We start from the raw sequence: 16,239 nt of genomic DNA, 5'->3' as shown, positions 1-16,239 counted from the left end.
TAAACTGAAAGCATCGCGACCTTGCATTTACATCGTGTTCCAATGTACAGTGACTATGTATCTTGCTTTGAGTGATTGTGACATCATGTTGTCATACATTGCTCACATTTTCGTTACGAGTAAAAGATTCTACGAAAGTTGGGAAGCGTGTATGTATTCATTTTTATTTGGGCCAGACAGTACCCCGGCCAACATGCAGTGAGTACATTTGACTGTGTCTTTGTCGGAAGTCTCGGTCATATCAGTACATATTCAGCATGACGTCAATTACAGTGCGATGTTAATGTATCCATTCAATTCATCGAGAAGCCAAATCAAATCACAGAAAGTCACATAATTTTCTGAGCAGGCAAAATAGATGCAAATGAAATATGTTCGATAGAGGTGTATTGAAGGTGAAACGTTTCACAGCATAGAAACATATCAAACCATGTACTTTTCATCGTGATATATACCCATTAAATAATGTACAGACAATAAGCACTGAATCTCAGTTAACCAGACATTTCCTCACCCCCGTCATTAAATTCTTAAACCAACAATTTCACATTGATCCGTAACATCCGGGTAGTATCATCCATTGTCTGTCCTCAACCACTACAGTATGTATGTATGCTTTCATTGTTTTATACATTATATATCATCTAAAATGTTTGGGAATGAAACGCCATACGCCTATGCATTAATAATGAGGTCACGCGACCAACCAAATTGTATACCCCATTATCCATTAATGCAATGAAAAACAGTCAAATCAAATTTATATATGACCCCTTCAAAACAAAGGCTAGCATTCCTTCTAAAAAAAATGTTAGTGTTCAAAGCACCAATGCAGCCCAAGCACCATGAAAACATGTCCACAATGACACCTCAAAATAATTGCAAACACCCACTTCAAACCTCCCCATCTAAATATAGACTACTGGCTCCAAGGAGCCGAGTAATGACGTTTAATGAACAGATGCAATACAAATTAAGCACCAATACGACGTTACGACTCCTAACAATAAAGGCTAACACCCCTTCTACAAAATGATAGTGCCCAACTGAAGACACTAGTGGAAATCCAGAGAAAGCTATCAATCCAAACTACAAATTATTGTTCGCAAGAACCGAGTAATAAACGTTCGTTTGAAAAATATGAAGTTTTCAGAGTTGATAAATCATGTTTTTGCAATGAAAACGTTTACGTGCTGCAAATTGTGAAATGTGTTTTAAAATAGAAATGTATAAATAATTAAAATAATGGGACAATCATGCACTTCGCGTCGTACGCTAACAATATGCCGGATATTAGTCCTTTGCATAAAAATAAACCGAAAAACGAGTGGTTTGAAAAGCAGGTAATATGTAAACCATATTTGCTAACATACTGTTTGTAATTTTTGGGTTTTTTTCTCTTTACATCTACAGAATACTACCATGCCCATGCCCACGTTTGTGTTTATGTTAAATTATACCATCTTGTTTTTTAACAAGTCTACACAATTGGTATAACAGTCACAAAAAACGTTAATTACATTGCTTCGCTGTTTCCATGCAGTGCGTCGAGATCGCCATGCAGCGCATTACATTCGTCACACAGTGAACCGCAGCCGCCACGCAGCGCGCTACGTTGTGATAACGTAACTCACATTCACATTTTCATGTTTTAATCTTCCATAAAAAAGACGTTACTATGCCGATAAGAATGCGAATTACACACGATACGATAAGTTTAATTTCTGGCTCGATTTCTGGTGAATAATTGATTCGGTAGTGAAAACCTAGGAACGTCGCCCACGTAGTAGGATTTCCATGTTATATGACCATTTCTAGGGTTTTGACAACGAAGAGTATATGGTCTCCGATTGCTGAAGTCTGAAGGAAGTATATAATATTATTGTTATTTTCGTGAAGGTTAGACCCATTTTTTGTTTCAAAGTTAGCCCGGCGACAACACTTCATTATCTGCTATTTTACCGCAATAAAAACAACTCACACCCAAAGCAAAGACTCGAATCTGTGTTTATTGGTCGCCAATGATATTTTAATTAATATCTGTTACCACTGTTACGAAATCTGCTATTAGAACATGTAATAATTACCGAACGTCTCTTCGTAGTGAACCGTCACTGTATATGATTATCAGCGCCGCTGAACGGCCATTGCCTGAACCACGAACAACGGACAATTATCATCGTTGTCACTCATGCTACTCAAGTAGCATTAAAGCGGAGTGACCATCTATTTGCCATTCCATCCATTTATTATGGAACGGCTACATAAGACGTGACAGAAAAAAAACAGCTTGATATTAGACAATGAGAAAAAATGTATTTATCTAATCGTCGTTAAATGCAGCTTCACGGAATCGGGCCGTCGCACACGTCAGCCTGAAAAGTCGTTTGGAACTATAATATTGTTGTCCTATCTCGATACAATATTATATCATGTAATATGTTCATATACGTTCTAGAAAAAAATACGTGTTAAACATATATATTTTACATCTAAAGGGGTGTATGAACATTCCATCATTACTGTCTATTGGTATTGAATTCCATTGAATGGCGAGGAAATTAAGAGTATGGTTGAATGCGTGTCTCCACTTAGTTGGTAGCATATTGTGCATTACACATTTGTGTTCTGTGGCCATTACATTGCGTTAATCCGGACTTGCGTATCTGTCTGTGTCAAAATTCAACCAACAACTGAAGTACTGGGGAGTTCATTGTTATGGATAATTGGCCAAATGGACTCAGCAATAGAGTTCCCGCAAGGTCAACAATCTGAACCACCCTTGGTCATTATTGTCCGATAGAAGTGATCGCAGTATTGTTTGTATATAAAGTGGCAATCGATCTTAAAAGGTAGCTATTATAGGTGCGACTGGGTTGTCGATGAATTCGCAGGTATTTGACTGCATAGATAGCGTGCAAAAAGCAAAAAATGCATGTGAACAATATAGCAGTTTGACCTTCAATTCCATTTTTATAATTTTATTTTTTTTCGAATTCGTATTTGTGTATAAAGCTATAAACGTGCATTGGTTCATGGAGGCTTCATCGCATAATTTAATCATGGTGAGGTCTCGTCCATCCAACATAAAATTTATTTTATAGAACAGCGTGATTCTATTTAAGGTACTTACATAATGAAATAAGGAACCTATTAAAAGTTAAGGGCATTTTTATAAACGTTAACTGAAGAATGTCTACTCGACGAGTCTGTATACAAACTCTGGCAACATTTCAAAAATGAAACTTGAATAGAGAACATATTTACGATCACACGAATTGTTTGCTATTACGAGCCAATGGTTAAATAAAAAAGACAATTTATATTAATAAAATAAACTTTTTGGATTGGTTGTTTTAAGCATCCGCGAATACGTTTTCATCTGTAACTAGATTCGCAGTACGTAAGGTAGGTGACTTAACGAATGACAACAAATGCTATGTATACTATCTCATTGAAAACGTTTGGTTAACAAGATCGCAAATACATAACTATGCCCCAGAGAAATCAAACAATAGTTTTCTTGGCAAGGAAACATCTACCGTAAACGTAAACTACGTTCGTTTTTCTTATTTAAAATTGCGAAATTAGGTTTTGTATTTGCATTTAGTTACTCACACTATTCGCTAGAAGGGAAATCAGAGATAATGTTACAGAATGAACACATCTGGGGTGGAACGTTACTGGTTATCAATTGGAGTAGAAAATGTTAACCGTTTCGAAGATCAAGCATCAGCATAATTATGACAACGAACAACAGACAACGACCGGAAGCCGGTGATACATACGAGTAGGCACAGTCAACAGAACTCAGTCAATGGATTATCATGGTCGCTACTTTCAGCAGCACTTACTCATATTGTTTGCTGCATTAATGGATTGTAGGATTGAGAGACTGAATGCGACGTGAACACTCTCTAATACTTTGTGGTACGGCTTACTTTAAGTAATTATAGTACAAAAAAAAACGAACTGAACGAGATGTTACAATGACTGCGATATAATACATTGCATATATTTTAGCTCGGCTTCAAAAGTCTCCAGCAGCAACGAAGTGTATTTAGACCCTACCCTGTATGATATTACACAGTGCACGGCGTCACTTACCTTCAGAGATAGTTGATTGTCTTAGCACAGACGTCTGTGGCATTGATATGCGCGGTGAACTTGACGCAACACCGCTACTAATAAGGCAGCCTATAGCACAATATAATGAGTCTCTGACTCGATGCTTGTAAGATCACATCTTTGTGACGTGACAGGAGCTCAAATGTATAGCCCAGACGTGATCGTCGACGCTTGTAGCTTACATGAGAAAAAGCCACAGAAAAGCACGCGATTATCGTCGGGTTGGCCGTTGAGGGAGATTGATGCTGCGACAAAATAACGTTAAATTTACTGTCAGATAATTTTGAAATTTGGATAAAATATTTATGTCACCTCACACAATTATTTCTGTATCACACTACTACATCATTCATATTCATCCAAAAACATACTGTATTATGCCTCGAGTGTACTGTGTAATTACCAGGATCGGTCGTGAATTATATAACACCCTCTGTGCTGGTATTTCCAAGTGGTTTGTTACAAATCTAAATCAGGGTGTTCAATTGCATGCTCAGACGCTGCCAAAATCACCAAGCAAAAAGCATGCAATTATCATTTACAATTTGTGTGGCTCACACAAGATTTCGGCGCCACTACTACAAAGGAAAGCATAATCACCACTGCAAATAATGTAATCGTGACAGTATCATATACGCATATATAAGCGGATTACGACCGTCATTTTCGGTGACTTATCTTCTTGTTCACTAGGTTACATTATGACCTTCAAGCGACGATTCTGTCATGGCTGCGGATAATGAAGACCATACAACTGCAAGAAGATGTTGCATACGGCACAATCGCTGACTTTAATAACATTATCGAGATTCAAAATCAAAACTTCAAAATCATATAGACGAGTAATTTTTGAGTACTACTCAAGTTCTATTGTGCACAGACTTTATATAAAATTGTATCATTCTATTGTAAAATTTGTCGATTTCTATATCCGTACGATAGGCTAATATCCTATTACGTTTTCAAAACAGAACAGCACAATTGCGTGGATAGTTTCAACACTTTACGCCGTTTTACAATACGCGAAAGTACGATTTCCTATAAATAAAATGGCGGACATGATGACGTGCGCTGACAAAAATATAATATAATATTGAGAATTACAAAATTAATGGAGGGCGTTAACATTTTGAGATATCACCACACATACACCAGTACAAAACAGTGCACTAGCAGTTTGTTCATTTCTATGTGTATATGATGCATTCAGAATACAAACAATACAAAAACTGACATCTGCAATGCACAGACGATCACATTATTCCAGAATAATGGTAAATAGAGTTTGAAGCTGAACCGGTTCTCAATAGTACTGATTGTTATGATTTACATCTGTTGAGCAAGACACATACATTTGGGACAGATATGATTGCGATTTGATGATAAATTTCCATTTTTTTTTCAAGACTGGACGTGATATAATATCCGATTCACGTGCGCAGTAATTTGCGCAGTGCCACTTATCAGATAGTCGACAAAAATATCATGTATAACACATGATTTATCAAGCGGCAAATGAGCCATATGTTTCAGTGGGCGACAACCGTAGTGTGATGACATCATCAATTTCAGTTAAAATGTAAAAATATCATACACACACGTATAAATATATATCATTATTGACAGTTCATAACTATGTCAAACGCGTTTTTCCTAACTATGTTTGTGTGAAGTGGAAGTATGAAATGGCCTTCACCATTTTATAATTAACCATGCCTTAGTTTCTCGGCGAAACATCATATCCAGCACTATTTGCATGTACTAGCAATATAATGTGTACACTAAACATGATTATTACATGACGGAACTATTTTACAGTTAGTATAAGATCTTCGACTTGACAGTCTATAGTATTACAATAAAGAACACCCGCTTTGCAATCTCATTTTCATACTCCGTAGAAAATGTGTAATGTTGAATTTGATCGGAAGTAAGCTTTGATCAGTAGGCACTCGTGCTGCGGATGTTGTTCATGCACGTACTCGCAACATTCGACACGCTGTTCGCATGTTCTTTTCGATATTCCCCCTGATATTAATAGACCATAATTGAGTTCTTGCCATTCAGTACCGAACATCGATTTGGCGATGTGTGACCTTTGATCCTGTCAGCTAACTGCAGCCTTAAAAATAACAACCAACCGTGTATAGAGTACAACATGAGACAGTAAATATACCATCTCATTCACCCGTAACTGCAATTCATTATTCTAGTTACTCAGAAGTATTACTGTGTTTGAATTCAGTGACCAACGTTTCTCACGACGCAAATAGTCACCCTCCCCCGTAGACGAGGTAAAATAGAAATCAGTTATATTTTGACATATAGCCAATGAGTCACATACACATTTCACAGTTTTGTAAACCAGAATTCATATAATACATCGGGTGGACGTCTCTCTATGTAACGTCACATCTTGATTCATCCTCTAGGCTCGGAACTTAAAGTATCTATTGCGTTAGCCAAACATTATTTTGCCAAAACAATCCTGCACAATAATTTAATTATCCTGTTTATTAAATCACTCATTTTAATCGTTTCATTTTATCCACGGATTCGAAAAGAACAATACAAAAATATTTGTTCTTCATTCGAGTTCATCCATCGTTTAATGTTTATTGATGTGCGGGCTTTTCACCAGATCCAAAATACGTTTTTTACTGATTCAATACGTTTGAGGTGGCTATCAGCAGCTTTATCACCGGAGAAACACCATATGATGGGTCGATAAAGCTCGTGTTATGTCTATGACCCATGTGAATACAGGGTTGCAATTACTGTCACGATTCTAGTTATCCCTTATAATGAACACATGATGAAGCATACAATCCAAGTGATTGGTCAAATCGGTGAGAAAATGACGTATGCACATTAATAGGCCAACTGAGAATCGCTGATTGTTGTTTTAATAAGGAAGAACACCTCCAGCTAAACATAGGACTTGTGTCATATATCAATTGCACAGTAAAACCAACTCCCTAGTATGCCATGCTTACAACAATTGCAATGATTCATTCTCATCAAACCCAAATGATGATATACAGAGTGTAGAATCTACCACTCAAATGATTACGCTGATGTAACCCGATATCACATACCCTTCTGAAGCAGAGACCGTTTCACTTTGCTGTGACGGAGTCGAGGTTATCGCACATTTGACATCACAAAAGAACTACCAATTCAAACGAACGACACGTTATTTTGTTGTAGACTTTCCATCACAAAAGCAGACGTTAAAACGTTAAACTTTATATTGATTTAATAGGTTTGATTTGATCATTCGTTCACACACAATGATCAATCGAGTTTTTATAATTTTTTTTCACCACAGAGGGCGAGGAGTTACTTTATTCTGAATGATCACGGTAAAGTTGTCACAATGAAACCAGATTGCCTGTCGTGTGATTTGATTGCCTGATTCAATACATTTTGATAGTTTTATTCACAATACTATTACCATGCTTTTACTTAAGAAACTAATATACACCATTATCACCATCATCAATTGACATATTGTCGGTAACAGTAAATCATAACCTATATCATTTCGAATAACAATGTTAATGAGCAATATGTATTGCTTTATTATAACGCCGCAGTTGTAGGACAGCATTTGGGTCTATATATATATATAAAGTAAAATAAAAAGTACGAATTAAACAACGGGTGTTTAATATATGCTTTGTTTACTCGAAATTGTAACACACCCGCGGAGATTTGGGGGAAATTCATGGGCATCCGCTGAAATTCCCGACTGACCGAGGTATTGAAACGGAGTTAATTCCAATACATAGCGCCATCTAGTGCCTATCTATAGTAAACTGACGCACGATTCATGTCCAGCGATCGTTACCAAGGGCCCTGCGATGGTCCGCTACGATACAACGGTGCGATCTATCAGGGTTAGGGGCGATTAAGGTGTTTGTAAATCTCATTTACACGCCATCATGTAAACATCAACAGCTTCAGCATATTTTTACACCAGACAACTGAGGCTGGCGGCCAATTCTTTCCTTAGCGAACACCGAAAATAATAAAAGAAACTCACGGTAAATACTAAAATATTAATCACATTTAAATGAATCCGACACATACGGGACACAAGATCAATTCCATTAAAATTTTAGATTTATCATCAATAATATCGTGTATTTTTTATAGTTCGTTATAAAATCATCTGCGAACACTTTATTCTAAAATTAGACCATAAAATGTACCTTTTCATATCTATATCGTGAGCAATAATAGATATACAATTCCTCTTCAATCATTGTTTCGGACATCGCACTAATCATACCTAAACGTTTCAATATCTGACGTTCAGTGTTTTTGTTAAATATGATAAATGTTTAAACACATATGGTGTAGTTTTTTAGATGTATTGCTTTTATTTGTGATTGGAAATCACATGTTCTCGATATCCCAATAATTAAACACGTGCTTGCAGTTGAAAAAGGCCCGGCAACAGGAATAAAACACAATCAATTACGCTTAATAAAATGATACTTTTCATAAATTGCGTATTTTCCTTGGTGATTTGTTTTTATTGATGTCTGATAACATTATGGAACCCTCCAGTAACCATATATTTTCATTATATTTGTTTAAAATATTTAAAAATCGAAAATTAATGTTGGATCACGCGGATGATATTTATGAAGCAGGTTGCAAATATATGAGCGCAACATTGGCCAACATGGTCAATAATCTACAAAACTGATCGCTGACTATATTGTGTCCTCTGTGTACGAACACGCTGTCAGTTGATGATTTACCACTGTCTAAGTAATATAACGTATTGTAATACATCTTAATAAGTTTTTGAACAATTCAGCGTATTGTATAAGACCGGCTACGAGGTTTTTCGCGTCCATTGCGGGATGTGTGTCGAGTAGTGTACGTGTTACGTAACAAGTAGAAATGACACCTGATGATTCATGCACGTACGTGAAACAGTCTTTTCCTAGTATATAGAGGAATATTACTTTCTAGTGATCAGGTATTATTGAAAACGAGTTCTGTGTGAAAGAAAGAGAGAGTACTTTCCTAGTAAATGCTGAAAGAACCTACACGTCTTCGAAGGTTAGCTGACTTTTACAACAGTATAGACATTCCAATATGTAAAGCTGGTAAAATTAAAAACTAACGCTAACATTTCAATTCACAGATTAGTTTGCCCTTACTTTTAGACTTTCTTAAGGTTGCTTCTTGATATTAAATTCGATTTCGTGTAGCGGTATGTTATTTCGATAAACAAATTATCACGATAAACTCATATTGAATATGGTATTTTATTTTCTAGTCATAAGGGTGTCTACAGTATCATCAGCTAGACTATTGAACAAAGAGGTACATCAAAAATGTAGAAATGTAAATGTAAGAAAATGTAGAGAAATCAATTGACAAAATGCATCACATGTTGGCAAATTTGGTCAATGTTGTGCTTTTCATTTGCCCAAATCATTACATATTCACATAATTTTTCGTGAATGTTAGTCATTGTGTTCAAATTAGTTTAGATTAAGAGCGGGCATATGATTTTGTACATATGACTAAAATACTTTGTTTGATATATATTAAAATCTAGTAAACTTGTAGGTAGTGCCGAATTATTTTGATAATTATTTGATCAACTGCTTGGGACATTTTTACTGAGTCGACAATATCCTATGTTTATTTGTACTAATCAGTGTGTCAGCTGTAAATTCGTTTAATAACTATGAATAAAGGCGGCGTTTGTGCATGCTTTTAAGTGATCAAATTATGTCTGAAAAACTACAAAATGAACATCGATTAGTAATGAAAACAAGAAAATTTGCCCGGATAAAAGGGAAGTGTTATGTCTTGTCTCGTCGCTACCAAAATTGAATATAAAAGAGAAAACGTAAATTAAATAAAATGAAAACAACAATCGAATCGCTACACCGTTAACACTCAATATATGAACGTCACAGAAATTGGTAAAATATTCACTTGCATATTTGAAAAGATACAAGACAAGCGTGTTAAAAATACTTTCATGCGATTATGCGAAAATATTATTTATTGCAAAAAAGTCATTGAAATACGAACAATAGTTTGACATATTCCTATTCAACGTTCGTCTATTGTATCATACTGATTGTGTTTCAACAGTTGGCAGTATGTACAAGTGTATATATTTCAGTCGTTTTGACATTTGGCTCATCGTACAACTTTTGCCCTGTAAATAAATATTTAGTAAATTATTATTAACGTAATTCATCAATGTAAAGTAAAAATAATTATTGTTATTTGTATTATTGATAAATTATCAAAATATTCATGTTATTTCGACAGAACGTGCCTTTGTCTTTGACACAATGGTTGAATTTACGAATGGACGTCGGAATGAATGTAAGGGAAAAGGGGTTATGATAAAAAACAATTATCCTTTTAAGTGTAACAAAACAACGTCCATATGGCGCCATACGGTCGATATCATAAGCAGTTCTCAAACCTATTTTTAAAATAAAACTTGAGTGCACTGCCTGCAACATATACACAAACATTAATGAATGGCGTCTGGCACATACAAAAATACATTAGACGACTATGACATTACAATTAATTTGGAAAGCAAGCCAAATCATGAACCCAACAGTATACACGATTCCATTCTTGCTATCGATTTACTGCTACTGTGTAGTCGCGTATCAAATTGGTGGAAGCGATAAAACCCATCGTTAGCCTGTTCTTGTGGATACTGTTGTGTTAAATAATACATTTAACACTTTACATATTTAAAGACTAATTAAGTGACATCAGCTAATATAGAGAGCTAACTTATTGCCCGACAAGCATATAGAAAGAAGGTTGACACAGACACAGATGTATGAATTAACGAAACGTGCAATGTTTGGCAGACCTTTCTTTTCTTCACAGAATATTTGTCTTTCTTTGTTATAATTGTTATCTTTTTAGTGTAGATTTTATAGTATGATTGAAGAATTCTCTCCACAGAAATGTATTTATGGCAAGCTAGGGGAAAGTTTTTTTGGTATGATGGCTGTGCTGGCATGTAGCAGCAAGTCCACCTATTTAACGTGAATGACATAGTCCCCGGTGGAATTAGGAGAAATGTTAGTATTGATGCCGAAAAAAAACGAAGTTAGTAATTTAGAGTGAATAAATAGCTGGGTTAGTATCAACAGAAATTAGATGTGTTAAATTACGCTTCCAAAATCGAGATATATGGTCGGAAATTAAACTGGATAAGCTATTCATTTTGTATAGTTTTTGACCCGATTGTGCAACTAATTGTCATGGACTTGTATCATAACAGAGAAACAAACATGTCAACAATACATTTAAGAAAAAAGATGACTGCCAGTTGGTCATTTTGAATTCGAACACGAAACAAATCACAAAGACATGTATCTTAACATATACTATGTTTGTATCAAATGTTAAAAAAAATGACAAATCCTGTCGAAGAAACCACATTTTTAAAAAAACAAGATGGTCGCCAGTCGGTCATCTTTGATCTGATTATGGAACAAACTGATATGAACATGTATTCCTATATTTACGATGTACATGCCAAACATGAATGAAAATGGTCTAAAAACCTCGGTGATATACTAGTATGGTCAAAAAGCAAGATGGCCACCAGTCGACCGTCTTTTAAAAAAAAAATATGGACATGCATTCTAAAACGTACAATGCATGTACCAAATATAAATAAAAACTGCATTCATAAGGTACCACATTTGAAAAAACAAAACAAAGTGGCATCCAGTCGGTCATCTTAGATCCAATCATGAAACGAGTCGACATAGACATGTATCATAACAAATATAATGTATGTACCTAATTGAACAAAAACTGACAAAGCATGCATAAGATACCACATTTTCGAAAAAAAAGGCTGCCAGTCAGACATATTAGATTGAATCAATAAACCACTGCATGTGCATGTGTCCCAGGTAAAGTACTGGGCACATGCAAAGAATGAACAGATTTGGTCCACAGGGTTCTGGACGGAAGGACGGACAGAGACCCAGTTATAAGCCCTCGTTATCTAAACGGGGACTAATAAAGCTGGCAGTCCATGATTGCTCAAACTTGTATCTTGGTATCGTTTGATTTTGTATAGGTTTATTGTTTAAGTTAGCTTTGAATTATATATCTTATTTCATGAAACATCACAGTGATTCATAAGAGAAATACATTGAAAATGATTTGGTGAATATGATTCTTTTTCTTTCGTTAACATATTTATACTGTGTGGCGGGCAAGTCTTCCAACAAGCTCTGGATAAAAGGCTTCTCTCTTCTTTTGAAATCATTGCTAGAATTCGTTAGAACATTAAATGTTATCCTTATACTTAGAAGAAGGGAGTGTTACAATTTTTCATGCACCATTCAAGGGGGAGGTCAGCAAATTTTGTCCAAATATCTGTGAAGGGTCATATATATTTATGTACGCGACTTTCAAAAAAAACACCGGCATACCCCCCGTACGTTTTGTCTAGTTCCTAAAGTCAACAACATCTTAAAAGACATGTATGCAAATAATCAATGATGTGTGCGCCATTGCAAGTAACCAACTGAATGGTTCCATAAAGAGACAGGGGTCAGACAGGGCTGTGTAGTTCACCAACCTTATCGCCATCGACTGGGTGATGAAGAAGTCTACCATAGACAAACCAATGGGACTTGTGTGGAGCCTAACAGCATGACTGGAAGACATTGTCCTGTTGTCTCATACCCAGAACGACATTCAAGAGAAGACAGAGCGGATCAACAAAATTGCAACAGGCATGGGACTCACTATCGCCGCTGATAAAGCCAAGGTTATGATATTGAAGAACAAGTACACAACCAAAATCTGTGTGCATGGAGTAGATATAAAAGAGGTACTGCATTCCAAATACCTTGGCAGCTATATATCAGCTGACAGTAGCATCGAGACGGAAATCTCCACTATAATTGGTCTTGCCTTCAGCAGATTGCAGAATATATGGAAATCATCAATCCTGCAAACCAGAACCAAGTTGAAAATCTAAAAATCAAATGTTCGCTCAGCCCTCATGTATGCAACATAAATCTGGAGAACAAAGAAGAAGATCGAGAACAGGCCAAGAGGCTTTGAAAACCGACATCTCCGCCTAATTATGAAAGTACACTGGTCACGACATATTACAAATAAAGAAATCAGTAGACGCACAGGTATCAAACATATCATTCATGAAGCTAAACAAAGACGCTGGCGATGGCTGGGACTTGTGATGAGAATGAAAAAGACCAGACATCCACACACTGCGCTCAGATTGAAGAGGAAATGGTAGAAATGGGGAAAACCTGGAACGAAATCAATTCGCTTGCTCAGGATCATGAAGGCTAGATGAGTTATATTGGCACCTCAGGCTCCAGTGGGAGCGAAGAGGATTAAAAAATAAAAGGTAACATTTCAAACGCTGTTCTTTTAACTCGCATATATGCATGCATATATGCATAAAGCTCTATGAGGGTACCCTGGGTGGGTAGCTATGATTGAGTGCCACAATTTCTGTTTTAAGAGATATCCTTTATAATATTACAAATGGTCACCCGAAGAGAGGCGGACATACAGTTTTCGCGACTCGAAGAGCTCATTGTAAACCAAGGTGAAGCCTGAGGGTATAATATCCTTGGTTCAACTCAGCCGGGTTCAACTGTTTTGCATGTCATGCCCAGCATATAGGATCATTATTCTCAAAAGGAAAACAATGATGAGCCATGAGACAATGAGCTATTCGGGTTGCTAAAACTTTACCTCTGGTGGAGTGAACATTAGTATGATATATACTCGTTTTAACCCTGCCTCTTCATATCAAATTAACATATCCATCCAAAGCATATCCTCTCATTGATCGCTTCTGATTTCTCAAAGAGAAAACAACGACCATGAGCAAGGCGGTGCGAATTATCTCGCATTCCATCTATGAAACAAATATACACGTGGTTACGAAACATCGAACTACTTGACGCCACGTCTTGGTTTACTGATTCGGTGAATTACGTTGGTAACGATTGTTGATCGTCAAATGGTGTGGCGACATGAATCTAGAACATATACAAGAAGTTAGTACCGATTTTGGACCGGGAAATGTCGTGATGAAATATATCCACTAAAACAAAGTACTGAATTTGGACATGTGTCCAAACAAAACATACACTAGAAATGGATACCGATTTTGAACTGAGAAAGATCGTAATGATTTGTATCTACTAAAATTTAATGCAGCTTTCTGACTATGAAAGAACGTATATAAAAAAACATACAATAGAATTGAGAACCAAGTTGACTAAGGTGGTGGCAATATAATGCATCGCAAACTATAACTGAGTAAAATGACCCGATTTAATGCATAAACAATAAAAGAAGATTCTGATTTTGGTCAACAAAAGAACGTGATGACATCTAAAGCTTATACTAGGATATGATTTAAAGCACATACAAGAAATTGTTATTGTAGGACGAATGGCTGAATACTCTTCTGTACATATGTAATAATATAATCACTCCCCTTAAACATAATGCAACTTTTACTATACAATACTGCAATGTTGCCCTGGACAGTTACTTCGAGGCAGCTCGTTACAGCATATCAGTGCGCAATTAAAAGAGTGCAGTAATGTAATAATATATTTTTTAAATAATTGTGAATACATAGTACATGTACTTCATTCACCATTTTACAAAGGTAAAAATTCTAACCTACAAAGTAATTTGTTATAATAAATGAAAATGTGTATGTGTATTCGCCCAGAGCTTAGAATACTAATACATGCTTAAAAAAATGATTTCGATTTTAAATAAATAATACAATTCGAAATGCGCATAAACCAGTGGGGCCGATTTAAGTTGTAGCCTGTGTGAAATTATTCTCGGCAAAACCCGGAGGCATATTTCGCGGGTGTCACTGCGTTCACATATGCTATAATGCTGGTAGGTGCAATTTATTTGTGCATGCGTTGTTCCCAAGGCAAGATAACATAATAACATCACGTGTCTTCTTAGGCAACTGACGCTAACGTATTCGCTGTCAATCTCTAGACAATCTTTTCATCTATGCGAGATTCCTTCGTTTCTTGAGTGACGCAGAATAAATGGTTACTTCACTCATTATTTCGTTTTAAAATATCTGAATTATTATGAAATAATATCATTAAAGAACGTCACTGTGCATATTTTGCGATAGGATCAAATTGCACATTCGATTGAGATCTCTACACGCGTACGTTGATCAGTTTTATCACTTTGACTACAACACCAATTGTACAGTCTGTTACATGAGTACTACGTTGTATTAACCGATAGACCACGTGTTGTGACATATGTGCAGTATAGAATATTTAGTGTTTAGCTCTCAATACCAACAATCAGTTATTATTTCAGTATTAATCAACGACTGAATATTATGAGAAATACTGATATTATTGAGGAAATACGCTCGATCCGTTGTTTTATAGAATTATATTATTCTCAGTGCTATCACAAAGGTATATTTATGTCGTGAGTTAACGAATCCATGACGATAAAGTGACGTGCACGTCGAGTTATATCAACTTAATCTCAAAATGTTTGCACCGAGACCATTTGAAAGAAAACATTGCAGAAACTTGTGTTCGTAAAGTGGAATTACTGAACGTTTACATATACAAGAACAACACCTAAATATCGTAACGCTCCCATTGTAACCATGGGGTACGCACACCTGACATGCGTGATGTTTCAGGGATAGACGTGCGTGTCGGATAACAAAAACAACTCGTTAGGGCTAAACAGTAAAAACAATCAAGCCAGTCTTGATCTGGTACGGTGAGGCAAGAACTTGGTCAATTGGAATAACAAAATAATTTCAAAGCTTACCTTCGCATGTTCAGCAGAAATGTGATGTTTTACTAAGTCGACATCGCAGTATTCTTGATCGTTACATGCACAGCTTGCAGTACGTGTTTACCACCAGTACAACAACAACACGAACAACTGACAGCGTTACTATTTCGTCACATATGCTAGATTTGTTTAAATATAGGCATACACAATGACGCATGCGCGTGCGCACCATCGAAACACACCATACATTTAAGTTGTACACAATTG

At 36.1% G+C, this 16,239-nt stretch overlaps 1 long non-coding RNA gene across 1 annotated transcript; it reads right to left on the bottom strand.

Moving 5' to 3' along the window:
• Window positions 1–10,204: 10,204 nt before the first annotated feature.
• LOC146740191 (uncharacterized) lies at window positions 10,205–16,116 on the bottom strand. The gene is made up of 3 exons (XR_014929953.1): window positions 16,006–16,116; window positions 13,025–13,126; window positions 10,205–10,330 (listed from the first exon to the last, which is right to left on the bottom strand). It is a non-coding gene; the product is annotated as an uncharacterized LOC146740191 (long non-coding RNA).
• Between the last annotated feature and the right edge of the window lie 123 nt (window positions 16,117–16,239).

The sequence above is a fragment of the Saccoglossus kowalevskii genome, chromosome 7 (genome assembly GCF_978046115.1).
Source record: "Saccoglossus kowalevskii chromosome 7, keSacKowa6.1, whole genome shotgun sequence".
NCBI classification, from domain to species: domain Eukaryota; kingdom Metazoa; phylum Hemichordata; class Enteropneusta; family Harrimaniidae; genus Saccoglossus; species Saccoglossus kowalevskii.
This window is presented reverse-complemented; position numbering and strand designations above follow the sequence as displayed.